Here is a 24,306-nt window from a genome sequence, read left to right on the forward strand (position 1 = left end):
TCTTTGTTCCTTCACAAAATCAATATCTGTGGATCAGATAGCAGGAACCCGAAAGAAATTTAGTTATCAAGAAATAATCATAGGTTATTGGACCATATCTGAGTAGCAATGCTTAGTGTCACAGGTGTAGAATGATTTTATTATAATTAGCTTTTTTGCTTCCATTTTTAAACAGGACTGAAAATTAACTGAAAAAAATGAAATGTTATTTTTGTTTGCATGGAAAGAGATGTGGGGTCAGTTGGACAGAGGGAAAAAATGCCACAAACCTTTTGCTTGTCTCCCAAATCAAGGATATACATTTTTAAGTTTGAAGAAAGACTTTCCTCCTTTCTTGTCCCTCTTCCTCCAGCAGAGATACAGATGGCATGCTCAGGTACTGTAGCTGAAATGGATCTAGAGACCAGAGTCTCAAGTTTTCAATGCTTATAAGTACAGCCAGGAGTTCAAAAGGCTTCAGCCCACATATAGGTGTTGAAATAAGGGCCAGATTTTAAACATTATCCTGCATCCAGGAGCTCTTATTTTGCCACGTGTGGCCAAATTTTCAAAATAGTTCGGTGCCCATTGGGCTCATTTTTTTTTAATCTAGCCTTTGATTTTGGTGTCTGAATAAGAGCTGTGCTCTTGTAAAACTAGTTCCCATTGTGGGTACAGATCCTTTCCTAAATTCCTGGCCCTCATGCATATCAAATGGCAGAGAGGTCTGCAGTTGTAACTGCAAGAAGTTTGGGACTAATGTCTACTGCAGCCTGTTCCCCTCGTTCTGTGTGGACATTTTCTCTCACTTGTAGTGCACAGTAACACTGATAAATGTACACATCGTGGTTTCGGTGTGAGCAAGAGGCAATGACTCACTACTGACCTGTACTGTACGTACCATTAATTTATTTTTGGGACTTCAAAGCTAACGTGACCTACTCTGAATTGAAGTGCAGCATGCTTACTGTGCACATTTCTGTAACTGCTGTGAAGAAAAAAAATCACTACAATAGACTCTTAAACCTGAGCAGCTGTAGGGGCTTTCTCCACAAATAAGTAAAAAAGGTGTCTCTGTAGATCTCTCTGTGAATTTGTACTCTGTGGTTTGCTGCTTCTGCCCTATGGTAGCACATGAGCACAGCCCTGCCTGAGGAACGCACTGCTGTGCAATCTGTATTTCCGTGCTTCTGCTCCCCAAAACCCTGTGGCTCAATCTTTTTATTTATTTTCTCCTTAAAACAACCTCCTGAGAAGCTGCTCAAGGGCAGCATTCAGGCAGGCCCTATTGGACTACCTAGTAAAAAGCCAGGTTAGCTAATATACTGCTGCAAGCTCAGATAAGTTCTGTTTTTCAGAGTACTGGGTGTATGCCCAGTCGCTTTTTCTCATGCACGAACACACCTCCAAATGTAAAATGGCAGCCAGCATTTAATTGATGATAGCCCAGTGCAGGATAATAGCCGTACTGAACGCACAATTGATTACCTAGGGTCCAAAAATAACTGCTTTTTCTGCTGTAACACCATTCTGATTTACTCATTTGTCCATTTTAAAGAATGCTATCATATCATCAACTGTCAAACTCGTTGTACAATGTTGTTGATATTCATGCATAACACAGTATTTAACAGATACTTATTTACAGTAAAGGCACTGAGAATGTACTCTCTTTGAAAGAATCAAGATTAAGAGGCCCAAAATTTTGCCACTTTAAAATAGAACATTTTATTTTTAATTCACTAATAGTTTTGTTGTTATTTGCCCTTCAGAATGAGTACTTCAACAGTGTTAAAATCTATAGGTAAAGTTGTGTAACATACCACTAAATTCAGTGCTATGCACTTGGGGCCATTGACATATAAGTTTACCTCTTCTCTTCTACTAGCTCAGTTCTTCTGAGTCTGCAGTGGATAGTGAAATTGATGCATTTTCTTGAGAGCAGAGTTATTGTCCATTTCAGTCATGGGTAAGAGAATGAACACGTGGACATACACGCTTATGACTCGTTCATTTACAGTGTTGTGATTTATTTATTTATTGATTTCCATAGCAGATGGGAGTTTGACAATTATAGCACTTGTGGGTGGGGTGGGGTGGGAATGAGTTGCTTGTGGGTTTTTTTCCCCCTGTTAAGGAAACACAAATTAGAAAATGTCATTCTAAATTTGGGGACGGGAAAAGGGAGAGGAGGAAAGGATCATATATTGAGCCTGTCAAACCTGAAAGAGGCTGTTTAAAGTAAGATTTATATGAGAAACCAATACCTTTAAAAGCTCATTCTGTTTTTCATTTTGTTGATATACCATAGACTCTGTTAATTACTGTGAAGCTTTTCATGACCATTTCCCTTTCAGCTGTGAACTTTTAGACCTGACAGTACACAGCACAACATTTCCAAGCGCTCAATACATGTACTCAAAAAATTACTATTGTGAATATATTATTGACATATGTAAAAAAGTATATTGGATTGGTATGTGTAGAAAACCATCTAATTCTTTTCTTACGCAGTGGTTCATTATTGGTGTTGTTTTTGACTCTTGCACCTTTAAAAAAGTTACAAATGTTTGTCTCCTAAAACATAGAAGTATCCTGAGAAGCATATTTCTTCAATTGCCATCTTCAATTCACAAACTTAAATAGTTTCTGTGAAAGTACAAAAAAGAAAACATGTTGACTGAATATGCTGATTTTTAAAGCATCTTTTCAGTGTAAAACATATTAAATGTCAGGACTTGACAAAGCACTTACACATGCTTAAATCCATCCCTATTTAGCAAAGCTGTTAAGCATATGCATAACTCTGAGAACTTGCTTATTCATGATTTAGGGATGGTAAAAAGTTAACTGGTAAGCATGCCCCTTACCAGTATGCTTACTGGGTAACTGGTTAACCATCGGGAGGCTGCTCCGGCCAGTGTTCCTTCTAAGCTGTGCAGCAGCACAGCTTCACAGGTAATTAATCAGCCCTGCCTAGTCAGTCAGCTCTGATCATGGAGACCTGAGCCTCTGACTGGGCAGGGCTGACTAATCACCTGTGAAGCTGTGCTGCTGCCTAGCTTAGAAGGAACTGGGCCCAGCCAGACCACTTATTGCTGGCTTGGATGGAATGGTGTCCTACCATGGAGGATGGAATAAGGCAGGCTTCCCTGGAAACCTTGTGGGAAGGATGAAAGAGTACATTTATCAGAGTTTTATGGAAATGTGCAGTGAGGATTCCAACTCTATCTCCAGACATGTTAACAAATTGTTCCAGGGAGCCCCCACTATGTAGTCAGTGTAGCCCCCACAGATCACACCCGATTGCCTTAACCTACTTGTAGCATGATTAAAAATGTGAACTCACCAGAAATGCCCTCTCCACTAGCTGGGTCCAGCAGCAATATGTTCTGGGGGGAGAGAGTTGTCTTCAAAGTCATTAAAAAGATCCTGGCTGCTGGTGAAATTCGACACTCTGATTACCTGCTGACCATTCTCCTCGTCCTCATTCATACAGTCCTCCACACTGTTGCCAGAGGCTGCCAGAGGAGTGTTTTGGGGGGAATCCATGGACTGGGTCAAGGTCCCTCTCTCTCCCCGCCCCCCCCCCCCCCGAATTCCATACAGCTGCTTATCGAAGCAGAATGTTTGCAATGTGGACCCTGTTGGCCTCCTTTATCATCTGGTATGCTTGCCTTGGCTCCTTTATTTTTATGTGGCACTGCTGGGTGTCCCTGGCATATCCTTTCTTCACCACCATGTGCTGTCTTGGCATAGATATCCGCATTTGTATTGCTGATTCGTAGTTCTTCCTAAACAGATTCCTCTACCCATGCAGCAGTCACCTCTAGGATCTCTTGCACACTTCATGCTGGAGCTTGTTTGGGAGCTTGGGCATTCGTAGCCAGGTGTGTTGCTGAGGTTTGCTGGCTGCCTGCTCTGAGGTCTGCTCACCACTCTGACCAAACAGAAAATGAAATTAGATTTTCATGGGACTTTTCCTGTGCACCTTGAGAGCGGCAGAGTTGAAAGTCCAGGTCAGGCTGGTCACATTGGGGCACTGTGGGACACACCTGCCTATGAATGCCCAGAGTTGCAAACAGGCTCCAGCATGAAGTGTTCAGGAGACCTTAGACGTGACTGCTGCGTGGGTAGAGGAATCTGTTTAGGAAGAACTACGAATCAGCAATACAAATGCGGATATCTATGCCAAGACAGCACATGGTGGTGAAGAAAGGATATGCCAAGAACAATGACTTTCACAGTGCTGCATTTGCATTACCCTAAAGTCGACCATCTGATATCAAATTTACCATTACTCCTCAGGAAAAGCAAAAGTACCAAAATCTACTTTAATGGCCCTTAAAGTTGGCAGAATAGGCTTGGTGGTGTGGATTCTTTGTTTAGAAAATCAACCTAATGCATCTGAGTTTGACCTAATGTACATCAGGCCTGAGTTAATTGCATTTAAGGAGCATTGATTCTTACTCTATTATTTTACTTTTTATTACTGTTGTCCTAAAACTACAGGTGGGACCTCCCTGGTTTGGCACTACCCTTGGGACCTGATTGGACCTGGATGAGGGATTTTGCTGGATCGGGGAAGTCATTTCTAGCCCGCCTGCCACCAGCCCTGGCCCAGCTGCCCAGGTTTCTGGCCAGCCTCCCTTTTCCCACCTCACTGTCCCCCACTGCCCTGCCAGGCAGCCCTGCTGCTTCTGCTTGTTGGGCTTCTGCTGCTGAACTGGGCTCATGTGGCGGTAGTCTTGCCGCATGCCAGGCTCCTGCTGTTGTGTCAGGCTTCCTGCTGCCGCAACCAATTCCCGTTGCTGTGCTGGGAGGCCCTGCTGCCTCTGCGCACCGGGCTCCTGCTGCCCTGCTGGGAAGCCCCGCTGCTGAGCATTGGGCTTCCCCTGCCCTGCCAGTCCATGGGCCTCTTGGGTGCTAGCACTCCACCAGGACTCTCTGGTCCTGGAATATCTGTGGCCCTGCCAGACCCTAGATGTTGCCAGACCTGAGAGTCCTGGTTTAGAAAGTTTCAGCCTGTACTGTTGTATATTTCTTTAACATTTAAACATATTTTATAGGTCAAAACAATTAAACAACTGAAAACAATTTGTTTCATATCTTGTTGCTGTGGATATACATTGTTCAGACAGTATAATGTAAATAAGATGCTAAAACCCTTATTTTTTTTTAAATCTTTTTTAAAGTAGATTGCTCCTGTTCACATACAGATGTTTTTTCACTAATGGGTACACTAAAGCATATTAAGAGACTTAAGGTAATGGGCGTTTTTGATTTGTTTGTTTGTTGTGGGGTTGGTTGATTTTGTGTTTGGCTTTTTGTTTTTGTTTTGTGTGTGTTTGTTTTTTTACAATTGGACACCATACTATGTTGACTTTTATTTTCTGTGTTCAGGAAACATTTTGCCTCTATAAAATTATAGAATGGAGTAAATAAAAATTCTAGTGACTGCTACTCTAATGTATGGAAACTCAATGTATATAGATTTTTTTTAGTTTTCATAATGCCCCATTAGTCTTTGAGATCAATAAGGTGTATTTGAATATCACCTACTACACACCAGTAAGGAGAAAATAGAAAAGCTTGATAATGAAAGCTAAATACTGATTTGGAGATTTTAAAAAAGTTAGATATTTTGCATATTAGTGCTAAGGTAAGTATATTTGGGGGGCACATTTTCATAGGGGCATTAATCTGTTATAGATCTGTTCTTTCTATATCAGTGGTCCCCAACCTTTCGAGGTTGCCGGGCGCCAGGGGGCGTGGCCGTTCGCCCGCCGGGCGCCAGGAGGCGGGGACACTTGCACCCCGGGGGCGGCCCCCCCCCCATAGCCGCATGCCCGGGGGCAGTCCCCCCCCCCCCCCCAGAGCTGCATGCCCGGGGCCGGCGCTCCCCCCGCCCAGCGCCGTGTGCCCGGGGCCGGCACTCCCCCCCGCCATGCGCCCAGTGCCAGGCCAGCCTCGAGCATCTGGCGGGCGCATGGAAATGCCCCCGCGGGTGCCATGGCGCCCGCGGGCACCGTGTTGGGGACCACGGGTCTATATAGTTGCACACGTGCAAATTGACTGGGCAAGTCACAGTGTGGATTAAATTACTGTCAATTTTCCTGAATTCACTACTTGTGTAGGAGTGAAGAACAGAAAGTGTTTCTTTTGATACCGATGGAATTTAGTGGGCTGAAGTTAGCTGAGCAGCACAAAGTTGCTGCTTATGCTGTAAATGTGAAATGCACAGTTTAGGGGACCTGTGTTTCTTAATTTCAGTTACAGTTTAATTGTGTAAAGATAACAAAGATAAATGAAAAAAATCTTGTCTGTTGATATTAAAAGTAATTGGGATAGTTTGCAAAAGTGATACAGAAAGGGAAGAAACATCAGCTCCTATCAGACTAGGCTTTTTTTGATATTTTAAATTGCCTTTAATATTTGTCATTCTTTTTTCATACTTCAAAAGCAAGTTCATTACACTTCAGAGTTATAAATGTATTCACCTGTACAGCTGGAAAAAGTCTCTGACTTTTGAAATATGAATACATCATTACAGAATTTCAAAGTGTGTCTTAAGAAAGTAAGCTTTGGATATCAAATATGCAATTTTGAAGAAATGAGGAATACCATTTGTTTTTATTAAGCTGGGATTTGAGCGTTTGAAGAAAGCATTGAGGGAGGCATTTCTTTGAAATTGAGGTAATATTCCTTAACTTGCAAGTGTTGAAAATATTAGTTTGAAGTACTTTTGTTCTTTATGAATAAACATAGGAGCCTATCTCTGAAAGAAATATGTTTATTTTATGCATCTATTGATTTATAAACTGGTTTGGTTGTTTTAATGTCTGTGGATGGTTATAGTAAGTGTATAATTAGAATTGAATGTTCTGCTCTCTAAATGAGAGATCATTTGCCTGTGATAAGACATGCCAATGTATTGATTTAGGAATGTTAATGGACTGAAAACTTGTTGGGGTTCTATTATAATAAATCTACTGAAAATGTAAAGAAAATCAGTGGGTGGGATTTCCAGACAAAAAACTTCATTAGGTAAGGTTGACCAGATGCACAGCTACTGTTTCTTAGAAAGTGGTTTAAAACAACCATTGCAGATTCCAAAATTTGGGGATTTTTTTTTAAAGCCTGGATACCAAAGCTAAGATTTCATGAACAAAAATAATAGCACACAACCACTCAAAAATCTAGAAATTTAACAGTTAAGATCAGCCTGCCTTTCACTCTTCCCCTGGACTATTGAAAACATTCCATCTTATTTGTGTTGGTCCATTTGCCTGTTTTTTAATTTGTCATTTTTTATTAAGAAGTTTTTCTCGCAAACTATTAAAATATACATTAATTTCCCTAAGAGGCTGCAGATCATGGACATTTTAAATTTGGAATAATCAGAATACTTGTACGGTTATACATGAAGTGACTATAGATTATAGTGCATTCGTTTATACAAACATGTCTCCGGCGCTAACTGTGATTCTTTGTCACCAGACAAATGTTTACTTTTGTCATGCAAGTTCCACAATTTAACTGTCTGAGCTCAGGAGGTTTGTATCTGTACTCTGTGTCTCTTAATGACACTTGAAAAACTGGTGGCATTTAGCGATCCTTGTGAGAACAGTAGGGAATAATTTACATGGAAGATTGTTTATAATGTTTATATTCAGAATGTTGCCAAGTATGTCTTTTTTTAGTAGATGATAGAAAACATAGAGAAAACTGGAATCTTTTTAATTTAGTGATGTGAAAACAGAGGCTTCATATTATACTATAGAGGCCTATTGCTATAAAAGCTAAGAACTGTGTTCTTAGCTTTGGCTCATAGATTGAATCAACTGTTAGCCTTATTCACCAAAATATATATCCGTAAATTTCTTGTTGGTTTTTAGGGTGGCTTTACGGGGCAGAACTAAAATTGTTTGTATAAGCCTAACATTGGGTGTCTTTGCTCTTCAGTGTGTATAACTCTGTGTGTAATCTTAGTGTGTTTCTTCTCACTGTTTTAGAACTTTTTGAGTTCCCAGCTTTAGTGTGGCTGTTAGTTTCTCTTTTACATCACAAGCAACTTTTTAGTGTGTTTTCATTAAAAAGTTAGACATATTTGCTGAGGCTAAACTTCACATTAGCACATTTTTAGCTTGGCAACCTCAGTATTTTTTAAGAAGTTGTAGAATTGTTTAGGGATTTATCTATGAGGAAAGATTACAAGAACTAAATAAATACAGTTTAGCTATGAGATTACTAAATGGGGACAGAATAAATTACAAATATTTGAAGGGTGTAAACAGCAAAGAGGGGGAGGAATTATTTAATGTGGTGCACGGGGATATCTAATAGTGATAAGATGAAATTTAAAAAAGCAAAATGTGCATTGAATTTTAGAAAAACATTTCTTTAAGATTAAGACATATGAAACAGTCTCTCTAGGCAAGTTACATAAGCCCCATTTCCTAATATTTTTAAAACTTATCTGAACAAAACAGTACAAAGCATATTGAGAAAAAAACTTACATTGCCATGAAGACAAACTGGCTGATCTAATAAGTCTTTTCTATCTCTAACTTCTGTGATTATTGTAGCCAGTGATTGTCAGTTCATTTGAACATAAGACCTTTTGGCTCCCAGATGAATGCTCTGTTTACCATCCCACTTTTTTCCAAATGGTGATCCATAAACTAACTGGTCATATGGTGTTGGCTGTGCTCCATTTTTCTGCAGGTAGATCGCATTAAAGAAATTCCTAAATTTCTTGATTTTTAGTTTCCCACAAAGGTGTTACATGCATAACTAGAACAAGAGAGGGTGTCCTATACAATCCAGATTGGGAGAGATGGTACACAAAACAGTCTCTCAACTTCAGCATTTTACACACACAAATCGGAGCTGTGGAAATTTTGCAGCATGGTGTGTAGCCTCCTTGTAGATTTCATAAAATGTGCATATTCCCAACACACACTTGTAAAGTCTTTTGCTGGGTAAAAAGCAGCACAGATAAAGACCCTCCATTCTTGCAATAGCTGAGTGAAATTCAGAGTGAGTCCTCTCTGTGTGGCTTACTAGTATTTGCTGGTTGGATAACATACATGGAGACTGTGTTGTATTTCTGAATTGTCTCTTCCCTACCAACACCATACTTCTGATAGTCCCACAGAAACATTTACTCCTGCTGCTGCTGTTAATATTAAAAATTAATATTTCAGTAGTATCTTGAAATCTGAACCTCTTGTATTAGGCACTTAGCAAACAGATAAAAAGATGCAATTTGTGTCCTGCACAGTTTGCACTTGAAAATAAAGAACTTATGTAGGATTGGAGAGAAAGACACAATGGAAGATGTAACTTTTTTATGTGTGTGCTTTTTAAATAATTATCAATAATGTGTCAACTGTACCCACTTTCCTTCAACTCAGGCATCAATAATCAGCTAATTTCAAATAGGTATTCAGGAGTTTTTGCATTTTTGTCCCCTTTTTGTGATTAAGTGCAAGAGAGTAACTTGTGTGCCAAATAATCTTCCACTCTCCTTAACAGTAATCAAATACAACAATCCTCATCAAGTCCAAGAGCACACAGTTTATAGGTCAGATATTTTGAAATTACCATAAGCTTGAAACAGATGGGATGGGTATAGATAAAGGTCACCTATGTGAAACCCATAGCTTTTTGTAACAGCAGATTCCTGGCTGTGTTGAGAAATGTCAAGGAAGAAAGGTAGAATGGCCTTTGCACTCACCTATTCTGTGCCTGAACCTGGCCATTGTGGTTTAGAGCAGCTTAGATTGTGACGAAAGTCCCAAGGGGTTTAATGCAGTGGCTGGTGTTTGCCAGATTGTGAGGGTGCCCCTGCCACAGCCAATTATGTCCCATACTCTAGCAGCAAGAGAACACAGAGCCTTTGAACTTTTGGAAGATACCCTTTGCTGGGACCCTTATGTAGTCAGTTGTACTAACTTAAAAGCTGCTTTGCACTAGTGGTTCAAGGAAAAATTATTTAGGGGACCCAGGTTTCTTGTTGCTTTTGATTTAGGATTTGGTTTCAGGGTAACACATATTTAATACATAAAATACACACATCACTGCTTTTGCTGTTCTATCGTCTGGCCTGTCTGCACTGACTCTCTCTGTACCCTCGTCTCGTTCTGTGTCTGTGGGAAAGTTAGCTGTAACTGTGGCATTGCAGAGTATACTGCAAGAGTGTAAGGCAACATTAATCTTCTGTCTTGAGTTTCATTCTTTATAGCACAACTTCTCTCTTTCTTTTCTTTCCTTTCCTTTTCTAAATTCCCTGACTGAATTAAACTCACAGCTACATTAATCTTAACAAATTCTAACCAATACAGTGATTGAACTTGGGTTCTTTCATGTTGTTATTACAGTGTCAACATGTCTCAATCCATCATCTTGGATTTTTAAGCAGTTTTGACCTACTGTAAATCAAAGTGTTTTTGCACAAGTCTGTGATTCTTGTGGTGTATTCAAACTCTTTTGTTTGGTCAGAAACAGGATCAATGCAGGAGTAGTTTTGGTCTTTTCTGTAAACTGTCTTCCACATGATCGGTTTGTAGTTCATCTGTGTTCGCCAGTATTTATACATAAGAACATAAGAGTGGCTATACTGGGTCAGACCAAAGGTGCATCTAGCCCAGTATCCTGTCTGCCGATAGTGGCCGGGGGTGGACCGAAGACAACGATCAAGCGATTTGTCTCCTGCCATCCATCTCCAGCATTTGACAAACAGAGGCCAGGGGCACCATTCCTTACCCCCTGGCTAATAGCCTTTTATGAACCTAACCTCCATGAATTTATTTAGCTCTTTTTTAAGCTCTGTTATAGTCCTAGCCTTCACAGCCTCCTCTGGCAAGGAGTTCCACAGGTTGACTGTGCGCTGTGTGAAGAACTTTCTTTTATTAGTTTTTAACCTGCTACCTATTAATTTCATTTGGTGTCCTCTAGTTCTTATATTATGGGAACAAGTAAATAACTTTTCTTTATTTACCCCTCTCCATGCCACTCATGATTTTCTATACCTCTATCATAAACCCCCTCAGTCTCCTCTCTTCTAAGCTGAAAAGTCCCAGTCTCTTTAGCGTCTCCTCATATGGGCCCCCATTCCAAACTCCTAATAATTTTAGTTGCCCTTTTCTGAACCTTTTCTAATGCCAAAATATCTTTTTTGAGGTGAGGAGACCACATCCGTACGCTGTATTCAAGATGTGGGCGTACTATAGTTTTATATAGGGGCAGTAAGATATTCTTCATCTTATTTTCTATCCCGTTTTTAATCATTCCTAGCATCCTGTCTGCTTTTTTGACTGCTGCTGCACACTGCATGGATGTTTTCAGAGAACTATCCACGATAACTCCCAAGATCTCTTTCCTGATTAGTTGTAGCTAAATTAGCCCCCATCATATTGTATATATAGTTGAAGTTATTTTTTCCAATGTGCATTTCTTTACACTTATCCACATTAAATATCATTTGTCATTTTGTTGCCCAGTCACTCAGTTTGGCGAGATCTTTTTGAAGTTCTTCACAGTCTGCTTTGGTCTTGACTATCTTGAACAGTTTAGTATCATCCGCAAACTTTGCCACCTCACTGCTTACCCCTTTCTCTAGGTTTATGAATAAGTTGAACAGGATTGGTCCTAGAACTGACGTTTGGGGAACATCACTAGTAACACCTCTCCATTCTGAAAATTTACCATTTATTCCTACCCTTTGTTTCCTGTCTTTTAACCAGTTCTCAATCCATGAAAGGATCTTCCCTCTTATCCCATGACAACCTACTTTACACAAGAGCCTTTGGTGAGGGACCTTGTCAAAGGCTTTCTGGTAATCTAACTATACTGTATCTACTGGATCCCCCTGGCCCTCATGTTTGTTAACCCCTTCCAAGAACTCTTATAGATTAGAAAGGCATGATTTCCTTCCACAGAAACCATGTTGACTTTTTCCCAATAAATTCTGTCCTTCTACATGTCTGACAATTTTATTCTTTACTATTGTTTCAACTGATTTGCCCGGTACTGACGTTAGACTTACCCGTCTGTAATTGCCAGGGTTGCCTCTAGAGTCCTTTTTAAATATTGGCATTCTGTTAGCTGTCTTCCCGTCCTTGGGTACAGAAGCTGATTTGTGATTCCTTTGTTAATTTTTGCCCATTTCTGTGACCAGTGAATATGAATAAAGTGACATTTCTTGAATGGATCTTGGTCTAGCCCAGGGGTGGGCAATAAATTTAGAACCTGGGCTGCCCCAGAAGGGGTGGGACCTTGGGCAGAAAGGGCAGGGCCAAGATACTTCTCTGCTCCTCTGCCCACAGACCCTGATTAGCCCTTGCCCACAGACTCTGAACAGCTGGCAGTTCCCTCTAGGCACCCGTGCCCCCGACGGCAGGAGGAAACTTTTCACACTTCCCCTGCCCACAGGTCAATCAGGGCCTGGAGGCGGAGGGATGTGAGAAGTCTGGCGGTTCACTCTAAGCGCTGGGCACCCCTTGCAGCGTTGGAGGAGACTTTGTGTGCTCCCCCTACCTCCAAGCCCTGATTGGCTTTGGGGTAGGGGATTGACAGGGCATCTGCGGGACATATCAACCCACTTGATGGGCCTGCATGGAGGCTCTCTTGCCTTCCCCTGGTCTATGCACTGACTATTCCTGATATAGTCTAATATGAGCTCTGTTTTTCAATTTTGGTAAAAGATTTGTCTGTTGCAATTTTTTTCAAGTCTGCTTTGATTAATTTCTCTTCTTCATTAAGATCCAAGTCATTATTCAGCCCAAAAATTTGTCCTAAATGTAGTACCAATGTTATATGAAAGCTTTGTCAGTGACTTGTATCCTGAGTGTGTTTAGCAACTTCCTTACTGTGGACTAAGTTTAACAAGACACTTAAGAATATGCTTAATTATTAGCACGTGAACATAAATTCCCACATAAATTCTCATCTGCTTAAAGTTAACCATAAAATGCTTTGCTGAATTGGGGTCTGTAGATATTCCACATTCCTTTGAACTGTTTGCTGATGTTTACTTGGGACCATGATGATTTTATCATCTTTATGTTGAAATGTATGTTTTAGCAGTGTGTCTTTCCTTGAAACTCCAGTCATCTGAAGAAGTGGACTGTGCCCACAAAAGTTCATGATACCATCTACATGTTCTGTTAGTCTACAAAGTGCTACCAGACCATTTGTTGTTTTTTAAGTTTATCCTGTACAGACTACCTTGGCTACCCCCTGAAGCTTGAAACTCTGGTTTATTTTCTGTTATGATTCTTATGGTGCATACCTATGGGAACATGTTCAGTCCCTAACACTGTATATAGTCCCTGTTTTTGATATGTCAGTGAAAAGCTTGTTCTCTTTTCAGTAGATTAAGCATCATTGATGACATTGTTACTATGAGTTTCAAATCCTTGTGCATGCTGTGTTCTTGCACAGATGTGAGCTTAGCTTAGTTGCTTAAAATGTGTGCTTACATCACTGATCATTCTTTGCAATAATTCTCTGAATTATTTTCTTTTTTAATCTTCTGGTCTCTGCATGTTCAGAATTGCTCGAATTTTCTGGCATTTTCTCAGTTGTGATCAGTGTCTCTCCTGAGTAGGTAGTATTAGTTGTTGGCAGCTGGCATTTGGCCTTATTAACTTTAATGTTGTTACTCTTTGGACTTTCCAGTACACTCCACAGTTGTTCCTGATACTCAGTGGCCTGATGGCCAGTCTGTTATGTCATCAGTATGCACTTTCACTCCTGCAGTTGCATCTAGTATCTAGGTCACTGTGCAGTGAAATATTAGTAGGGCTGAACATATCCCAAAAGACTCTTTCAAGAAGCTCTGTCTGCCAAATGGTGAATTGAAAGTGCAGAGTTTGGAGTTCTGGGAACCAGAGGGAACTACTACTATCCTGCCACAGCATCTGCATTTACTGAAGAATATAGCTCAGCAAATATTTCATGATGTGTGGGCAAGCTAAATGTTACTTTTTTATGTTCCTGCTCAGGTCCTCAATGCAAAGTCTGAGACCAGCTCCTTTTTCCTATACTGTTACAGATGCTGGCTCAAGTGATCCCACCTGATTCTGTATTTCACATCTTTTTCTGGTGTCATTTCAGGTGGGATGTATGGAAGATATGGTGTACAGCCGTATAGTCATATGATGCAGGTACCGGTTGTACCTTGCTGATTTGACATCATTGGATCTGACTGGTCCTGAGCTAGGGAATTTGCTGGAAATGGGGTTCATCTGTGGTGGCTCCTCTGGTGCCACTGGCTATGGAGCTTCACTCTGGTAGTAGCAGGTGAGACCGCATTGTGTGGGGACGGGAGCAACAGCACTTGGGGGAAGAGGCAGGGTAGCTGCAGAGCCCAGTAGCTGGAGGCCAGGAGCAAAACCAGAAGCACAGCCATGGCTGCCAGGCTGCACTCCTAGTCCACTCTGCTGGCCATGGGGCTCTGCAGCCACCGTGCCTCTTTCTCGGACACAGCATACCAGAAGCTCTGGGAAGGAGTTGCTGAGCATGGGGCTCAGCTTTCCCCCGTGAGTGCTCAGCCTGGAAGCACCCATGGGGATACTGGACTACAGATAGTGCCAGACTCTGAAGTCTGAACCATAGAGCAGTGTTTCTCAAAATGGTGCATGAAACCACTTTGAGAAATCTGCTAACTAGCTGCTCGGGTGTATTTATTTACATGGCTTCCATTTGCTCCAGTTAGCTGTTTGCAGCCAAGGGAAACTGCAAGAAGCAGTGTGGGCCGGGTCACTGCTGACCTTACCTGCAGGTCCCCTTGGATGCAAACAGTGAACCAGAGCTAATGGGAGCCATGAGGCTCCGTGGCCATGGAGCTGGTAAATAAACACACCGGAGCGGCCAGTTATCAGGTTTCTCAAAGTGGTTTCATGGACCACTTAGAAAAACACTGCCATAGAGAATGAACCTATAACATATTTCTATCTTATTTAGGTTTATTATCTCAGTTATTGCTATAGTTTTCTTGATGTTATATTACAAGAATCATCACCTAGGACTGGTTGCTTACCTCTTTGTACTGCCTCAACTCTTGTTTACAGCTTTCCCACCACTGTGATATTTTGCCCTCTCCCAGGACAGGCATTTGTTCACTGCTTCAGGCTTCCTCTTGTCTCTTTTAACTTTTCTTCTAATATATTTTGTTTGAACTACTCTATTTCGGTTTCTGTTATTACATTCATCTATGCTCCTGAGTCTGACTTGTATGTTATAAGAAGGTGATTTATTCATGTTTTTATAAGCCATTCTTTTGAGTTTACAACTGCTGTCATGATTGTGCTTATGTGCAGCTCTGAAATCACTCACCTTTGCACATGTAATTTCCTGCTTTGTCATAGAAGCTGGACTTATATTTGGTGCATGTTTTCCAAATCCTGGAAGTTTCTGTACTCACTCGGTTGTCGTATTGCTAACATTATGGCAGTCACACTTCTGCTATAGTTATGCTTAGCATTCTGTTTAATGCTCAGCTATGCTAAATGCTGTAATATCTGTATGGTTAATCAGATTGCCTTGGACTACAAGTCCTCATGGGGGTGGGCGGTTTTCTTCATGATCCAGATATTTGATCAAGTTATTCCAGGGATACATCCCCCAGAATCAACAACTTTTCTTAAAAGTATGAGAATCGGATTCTGGGAATCTTTTCCTTTGCTCACAGATAGAGATCAAACCTGGGGCTCACATTGTCACACCGTCCACACTGGAAGGTTACTCCAATAGAGTGCATGGAACCTACCATGCATTTGGGGGAAATCAAATGAAAATGTTATTTTGGAGGAGTTTCTTTCTCCAGTTAGGCACAAGATTACGTAAGTGCAAAGAGAGGGCCAGCTATCTGGGAAAACTGCTTCTGCATTACAGGCTCCAGGTGGCTGTGAGGATATTTTATAGTAATTGATGATGTGCTCCACCCTCCACACCCTTGTGAGTTCAAATTCTACTCAGAGATCTGAAATAAAAAAGAAAGTGCATGTATTATGACAATCTGCTCTAATAAACATTAATTTTTATTTTGGGGGAATGTAAACTGGGTAAAATTTGCATCAGGAAGCAAAACCTGCCTTTTGACAATAGATTCTCTGACAAGGTGAGTGAGGTAATGTCTTTTACTGGACCAGCTTGTCTGAAAGAGATAAGCTTTTGAACTTAGAGAGAGCTCCTTTTATGTAGATTTTTTTTTTTTTAGAAAGTTAACTAGATGTAAAACATTAAAGAAAATGAATTGCTTTAAATGTCTCTATATCTACTTGTGCAGGTAAGCAAAAGAAATGCTTGTAATCTGGCTTTGTTTACACTACACTTAATAAAACTTCCTACCATTGCTGTGACTGGTTCAGCTCTCTGGATGATGGCAATAGCAAGAGTATGTTGTAGATCAGACCCCAGCAAACAGTGGAATTTTAACTACAGGCAGTCCCCGACTTACGCGGATCCGACTTACGTCGGATCCGCACTTACGAACGGAGCTTTCTCGCCCCGGAGGTCGAGGTAGCGGATTGCTACCTGCGAGCTCCGGGGCGAGAGAGCCCCGTTCGTAAGCTGCTCCGGTGCCCCTGGTCTGCTGGAGACCGTCTCCAGCAGACCAGGGGCACCGGGTGGGTTCCCGCGCTTCTGAGGCTTTGCCAGAGCAAAGCCTCAGAAGCGCGGGAACCCGCCGCTGCTGCCGCTTCAGTCGCGGTGCCTGTGGTCTGCTGGGGACGGTCCCCAGCAGACCACAGGCACCGGGACTGAAGCCGCAGCCGCGGGGGTTCCCGTGCCTCTGAGGCTTTGCCAGAGCAAAGCCTCAGAGGCGCGGCACCCCGCTGCCGCTGCGGCTCTGCTCCCGTGTCCCTGGTCTGCTGGGGGGGGGGGGGGCGCGGCTAGTGTCCCCCCCCCCCCCCAGCAGACCAGGCTTTTGTTTTGGACCCTGGAGCAGAGCAGCTGGGCCGCTGCCGATTGGTCCTGCAGCGCCGCTCTGGGCACTACTGGACCAACCCGGCAGCACCCCAGCTGCTCTGCCCCAGGTCCTGATTCAGCTGCTGCTGGTCAGTTTCAGCAATGGCTGAATCAGGACGCCTGGGGCAGAGCAGCTGGGGTGCTGCTGGGTTGGTCCAGTAGCGCCGAGGAGTGGTGCTACTGGAGCAACCCAGCAGCACCCCAGCTCCTCTGTCCCAGGCGTCCCCAAGTCAGCCGCTGCTGAAACTGACCAGCGCTGACTACAGGAAGCCCGAGGCAGAGTTGCTCTGCCCCAGGCTTCCTGGAATCAGCTGCTGATCAGTTTCAGCAGCAGCTGACTTGGGGAAGCTTGGGGTTCTTAAGTTGAATCTGTATGTAAGTCAGAACTGGCGGTCAGTTTCAGCAGCGGCTGAATCTGGACGCCAGTTCCGACTTACATACAGATTCAACTTAAGAACAAACCTACAGTCCCTATCTTGTACGTAACCCGGGGACTGCCTGTACCATATCACCTAGAGCAGGTCTTAGAGAGCAAAGTTCTTACAATGTTAGCAGCTGTTTCTCTCCCAGCACTGCTACTGCTGGTGGGAAATTTTAGCAAAAATATCCTGGTGTAGAAGAAACAGTCTTTAAGGCTCTGGTTAGCTGCAGGCAGTGCTAATTAGTTGCTAAAATCTCTTGGTAGCACAGCAGGTAGTATTCCACAGTGATGTAGTTCAAATTCACAATTTGCTTCCTGCTCAAATGTGAGAAAAGTGTTAGTGAAAAAGAGTTGTAAAACTCATTTGAAGGTGTTGAGAGGAGCTGCTATCAAGAGGAAGCTGCAGTTTATTTTGTAATTTTTTTTCTACTTAAAAACACATTTTAACAACAATCTCAATATTAGCTCCACATAATATTTAAAGTTATAGCTTTGTCTTCTATGAGCACTATGAAGTCATCTTCACATAATTAGTGAACATGTGTGGGGCCCCTTATTTCTACTTTTGTCCTCTTTTAATTTTCCAAATTGTGTTTTCTGGGAATGATAAATGGGATTATTTGACAGAGGTAGTATAGGTACTGTAACTTTAGAGTCCAAAGTGAGTGGGAGTTTTCTATCAATACAGTGAGTTTCTATTCTGATGATTCTCAACAACAGTTGCTCAAGTCTTAACTGTCATTTTCAGATAATTATTTGAAATGATATTTTACAGGGAGTACAGTGGATATGTACACAGTAACAATTTTTGGCTCTCAGGTACAAGCAAGTTCAGGAAATGTCTTTTCCAATGCAGAAAAACTATTGGCCTGTTTAGCCAGGTTATTATTTATTAACCTTCACAAATTATCTCATCTCTCTTTCTGTATATGATAAAGATTTGGATTTTGTATTTTGTCTTAATGAATAATTGGATTTTTACGGACACAACCTCTAAATATATATATATATATTTCATTTAGGTATGGTCATTATAGAATTATGGTCTGGGGCATCTGGTATTGGCCACTGACGGATGACAGGATACTGGGTTAGATGGACCTTTGGTCTGACCCACTATCACCATTCTTATGTAATGTTCTTATGTAAAGTTGTATTTTAAAAACACATTCTACTTTTCTCTATCAAGGTGTGCACTATCCTGTAATTATGATGATGAAAGACTAACAGAATTGTTAGGGTAGTAAGTGCATAAAATAAAATAAAAATGTTAAAGTGCCTTTCTGGTCTTAATAGATTTTGGACATATTTTTACTTTGATTTTAAAATCTTCTATCCTGTATATCATTAAAAAAATATGAAGCTATTGAAAAAATGCTTCATGCAGAATTATTTTTTCTCCTTTGAGTGGTGTCCCTGTGGGTGCTCCACTCAAATCTCGGTGCATCTTTGCACCGCTTATTGGAGGTTTTGCCTTCCCATACCACACATGCACAGTCGCCGTCTTGAACTGTTTTCATCCGCTAGGTGCACGTGCAGTGCGATCCTCCTTCAGTTCCTCTTCTATTATCCTCGGCTGAAGACAGAGTCACAGCAGTGCTCTCTTTGCTGACAGAAAATTTAAAAATAGTATAGTTAGTTTACAAGTTGTTAATAGTTTTAGTCAATGTATAGTTAGTTTTAGCTAGTTTTTCATTAAAAACGCTTCCCCGTTTTTTTTCCTCTTTACTCCGTTTCTCTCCAAGTCCTGAATCCTCATGTTCGTTCTTCATGCCAGGCTCTCCTGATTTAAAGAAATGTGATTCATGTAGGATTCAATGCCAGTTTTTGATGGGCACACATCCTGTATTAAATTCAAAAGCCACGTAGCACAAAAGTGCCTGCACTGTCAAAACATGACAGCCAGAGTGAGGAAAATCTGTGAAATGTGGCTGAAGAATCTCCTCTGGGAGAAATCCTTCCACCCGCCAGGGGATAAGTCTCCAGAGACACGGGCACACTCAGTGCCCTGTGAGAGGGCTAGTTCATCTCCCCTCAGAATCTCTCAAGTGCCACGGGCTTCCCCAGCACAATCACTGCCCGCTACATCCCGGGCTGCTCATTCCCTAGTGCTGTCTACTTCTAGCACCACGGAGAAGTGAAAACTGACCTCCGCTAAGAGAGCCGAGTCAGAACTGAAACAGCAAACTGCCTCCTCAGCAGCACCTGCTGATGCAGCTTACCCATCGGCACCAACAAAACCGGGCATGCCGCCGGTGTCAACACCCACAGTCATTCCAGCACCGATCGAACATGCTGGTTCTCAGCAGCCAGAATTAAAGCATGATCTGGTACTGGAGCATAAGGAGGTAGCTTACAAGGCATGCCAATTACAAAAAGCCCCGCATTCGGGTGTACCATCTCCACTGGTGCAGGGAGCAGCTTCACCACACTCTTCAACATTACCTCACTCTAGCCCGTGTAGACAAAGTGTAGACATTTTTTTTTTACTCTCTCACACTACTGTCACCATGAACTGAACATGGCAGTGGAGTAGACTTTTGTTACACCCAACAGAATCAGTGGCTTTACGGCACTCCATTCGGCACCATCCCTTTCATCAACCCCTACAACTTCTGTGGTTTAACCACCCATGGCTGTATCCACTGCGACAGCTTCAACCTCAGTGGCCTCTCTGGGAGCCATGGCACCAATATCGCCCCTACTCCTCCCATTACCACCACTCACGAGATACACCTGCCTCTACACCAGTGCATACAGCTATGCAGTCTCCATCTGCCATGATACGTTTGTCATCTTGTCCCCCTCCTTTGGTAATAACCCAGGCAGATACAACACATGATGATGAGAATTTACCTCAGTCCCATTTAGAGAGCTCTTCACAAGTTCTGCAGTCTTGTGCAGCTCCCGATGAGGCAGTTTTCCAAGCATTGTCCTCTCCACGGGCAAACGACCTGGAACAATTCCAAAAATTATTGAAACAAGTAGCTTAGTCTCAGGACATTATGTTCCAAGAAGTGCAAGACAAACAATACAAATTACTCAAAATACTCCAACCGGCTGCATCCTCAAGGATAGCATTACCTACCAATGAGGCTGTCATGGAGCCATCCGATTTACTCTGGTAGTCACCAGCCTCTATCCCCTCCACCAACCGGAGAGTGGGTAGAAAATACTTTGTCCTGGAAAAAGGGTTGGATTTACTTTTCTCACATCCTCACCCAAATTCATCTCAAAATACCCTCAAGACAAGTCTACACCTCAAGAGAGAGAACACAAATGACTGCCTCTCTTCGGCCAGAAAGTATACTCCTCTGCCACCCTCCAGTTCAGAATATCAAATTACACTACTCTTCTGGCTAACTATGATCACGCCATTTACTCCAGATTACAAGATCTCTTACAGGACCTTCCTGAAAACAAGAGACCTCATTTCCAATCCATCATCAAAGAGGGCCAATTAATAGTAAAAACAGCTCTCCAGGCTGCAATGGATGTGGTGCATACAGCAGCTAGGACCACAGCTACAGCAATAATGGGTATCATGGTTACAATCATTGGGAATCCCAAAAGAATTACAGACGATGGTGGAGGACCTCCCCTTTGATTGGAACTAACTGTTTGCCACAAAAGCAGCGCAGGTGTTACACTCACTGAAATATTCCTTCACCACACTGCGTACTTTAGGCATGTATACCCCACCTAATAAAAGATGCAGATACCCCCTGCATACCAAAGACGAAGAGACTTGAACTGTCACAGGTAACATCAGAGGCCATATGACAACAGGCCTGTGACGGGGCAGACAGGCCCCTCACTGATGAGCAGGGGATAGCCCAGGCCCAGCTGGCAGAGAAGGCCCCGCCCCTCCGACCCTGCTGGGCATGCTCCCAACAGCGGCCGGGTATAAAGGCAGAAGGAGCCCGGCAGTCAAGGAGGCCCCAGGGCGAAGGAGGAGACCAGGCCGGGCCAGTGTTCTTGCAGCCGCTGGGTCCAGAGTCGCAGCCCGCACTGGACCTTGACACGGAGAAAGCAGCCGCCGACCCAGGGCGGCAGGAGCGCACCCACAACCCTGACGGGTACACCTGAGAGGCGAAGGAGTCCGGGGGGAACCAGGGTGTGGTAGGAAGCAGCCCAGGGCAAGGGAGACAAAGTTTGGCTCGGCGTGTATCGGCTGGATCCCCCGCCGAGCCGGCAGGAGCCACAGACCCTGTCAAAAGGGCCCTGGGCTGGGACCCGGTGGAGAGGGAGGGCCCGGGTCCCCCTACCACCCATTTTTCCCTTCCCTGGACAAGCGAACCCCGGGCCAGGAGAGGCTTCTCAGAGCGGCTAGGCCTCCCATACCGTATATGCCCTGATCGAAGGGCCAGGACTTTTGTATTGAGACTGTGGTACCGTATATGCTCTGATAGAAGGGCCGGGACTTTTGCGTTGAGACTTCGAAGTGCTGTACAGGCCCGGTCTGAGGGGACTGAACCCCTTGACGGGGGCGTACCCCCTGACAAGGCCCAAGCAACGTCCCAATAAAAGGAGGGCTCAACACAACCAGTTCTCCTATATTAAACCTACTTCTAACAAACAGCAGATTCACAGTTTTGGTCAGGGGTCTGAGCGACCTCCCCAGAGATCCAGTGCATCCAAACACAACCTTCCATTACCATCTTGAGACCCTTTTGCCAACAGTTGGCTCTTATTACTATGGAGAAACAGGTTCTCGATAAATTGAGCTACATAGTTCCTTTTACATCTATACGCTATACCTAACCCCCCGTCCTGTCCCTCTTCAGGGACCCCTCTCACAAGCCAATGTTACAAGAAGAAGTGCTAAAGTTACTCATCCTAGGGGCAACAGAACTAGTTCCCACAGAATATGGGGGAAGAGGGATCTATTCCAAGTATTTTCTAACTGCCAAGAAAACAAGCAGCTGGAGGCCAATTTTAGATCTCAGAAAGCTCAACAACTTTGTCTGCAACAGAAAATTTAGAATGACTCTTGCAACTTTTATACTGGTACTGGACAATGGAGACTGGTTCTTAGCCCTCGACCTTCAGGACACAAGTTTTACAGGAGCTTTCGAAAAAGTGCCCCGTTTTTGAAAGAACCACATTTAGACTGCGGTTTCAATTTCAAAATTGCGCTTTTTCGAAAGAGCGCCATTACGTGATTACGCAAATGAAGTGCAGGATATTTAAATCCTGGCTTCATTTGAACTTTTGAAGTGCTTCATTTACATCCCTCTGTCAACAGAGGGATGTAGTCTAGATGTAGCCAGAGAGAACCAAAGAGACAAGGAAATCAGAGTGACTCTTCATCTCTTTGTTCGGTCCCCTTAAGGGATTCGCTGTCTTGGTGCAACGGGTTTCCAAGTAAATTGCAAGCTGCATATACATGGCTTACCAGCTTAAAGGAAAAGAACCACAACAGATTATTAGGGCACACTCCATATGTGTGATGCCTACATCAATGGCTTTTGTACATAATGTGCCACTAGTAGACATTTGTAGAACAGAGAGATGGTCTTCCCATCACACTTTCGTACATTATGCCCCACAGAAAGTACTAGTACCTAACACTACTCTAGCAGATGCAGTCCTTGCTTCTTCACAAAAATGACTCCAACGCCCACCTCCATATGGTGGGTACTGCTACTTAGTCACCTGAGTGGAGCACCCACAGGGACACCACTCGAAGGAGTAGTAGTAATTACTCATCTTGTGCAGTAACAATGGTTCTTCGAGATGTGTGTCCCTATGAGTGCTCCACTACCCTCCCTTCTTCCTCTCTGCTACAGTCCTTTATTGGATTTCCGGTAGAAAAGAAACAGAAGGAAGATAGTGCTGTGCGTGCACCTACTGGACGAAAGCCGCACAAGATAGCGACTGCACATATGTGGCTGAAAATTTCCGATCAGTGGCATGAGGATGCACCAAGACCCGAGTAGATCACCCACAAAAGCACACATTTCGAATAACCATTGTTACTGAACAGGGTGAGTAACTTCTTTTAAATTGTTATTCATAACTTTGCTATATTTATAGTTTAAAGATATATATATATACTACTTTACTTTAATTTTCTGCTTCTGATGAAAATTAATTTAATAGTAATCTTTGCATTTCTGACTAATAAAGGAGGAAGGATCATTTCTGATCAAAGCACTGCTCTGGGATTCTTGACATCTGGATTAATTTCCCTACTCAGTCGCAGACTATTGTGTTTCTTTAAGCAACTTACTCAGGCCCAATTCTGTAAAGATTTAAACACACGTATAGTTTTAAATAGTTTTATTGACTTTAGTGTAGCCTTTTCAAGATCAGGCTCTTAATCCCTCTCTCCCCCAATTGCCATCTAAAATGGGGGTAATTAGACTTGGCTGCCACACAGGAGTGTGAGGCTAAATCCATAAATAGCTAGGAGACTTTCAGATACCATGGTGATAAGGGCCATGTAAATACCTAAAAATACAGAAACTTAAAATTGATGGGAAAAGTGCATTGAAAAATAATTGATAACCAAAAAAATATTTCTCCATTCCTGAAGAACTGAGAATTTTAGATAGATGTGATAGTTCATGTGAGCTTAATCATAGTTGTTTAATATGATAGATGGGTCTTTGTTTTGATTAGTTGAGGAGGGAAATCGGAAACTGATGAGAAATTTATCATATCAGTTGAGCAATAAATTATTAAATAAATAATTGTTTGCAAAATATGGAGATGAAATATTTTTTTCTCAGCCTGAATGTCCAAAAGGCGGGATTTTTAACACTTTTAAACCTTACAATGGCAAATACCTCAGTAATAATGGAATCCTTTTTTTCCCTGTTGCTTATCGCAAAAATAATTTGTTAAAACTTTAAATAAGCTTTATTTAGAATATATTATTCAGTTTTAGTCTAAAGGATCAATTTGGGGATAGGGAAAGCTAT

General features: G+C 42.5%; 1 protein-coding gene and 1 long non-coding RNA gene across 19 annotated transcripts in view; one reads left to right on the forward strand and one right to left on the reverse strand.

Annotated features, from left to right (window-relative positions):
• LOC142829633 (uncharacterized) overlaps positions 1-8,630 on the reverse strand; it is a 42,379-nt gene extending 33,749 nt beyond the window's left edge. Inside the window, exon 1 of the long non-coding RNA XR_012904255.1 lies at positions 8,500-8,630. This is a non-coding gene — a long non-coding RNA (uncharacterized LOC142829633). The remainder of the gene's footprint in view (positions 1-8,499) is intronic.
• The window catches only part of TENM3 (teneurin transmembrane protein 3), a 2,294,790-nt gene that overhangs the window by 1,958,716 nt on the left and 311,768 nt on the right, over positions 1-24,306 (forward strand). The gene's annotated exons all lie outside the window — the stretch shown is intronic.

This window comes from Pelodiscus sinensis, chromosome 5, assembly GCF_049634645.1.
Source record: "Pelodiscus sinensis isolate JC-2024 chromosome 5, ASM4963464v1, whole genome shotgun sequence".
In the NCBI taxonomy this organism is placed as follows: Eukaryota; Metazoa; Chordata; order Testudines; family Trionychidae; genus Pelodiscus; species Pelodiscus sinensis.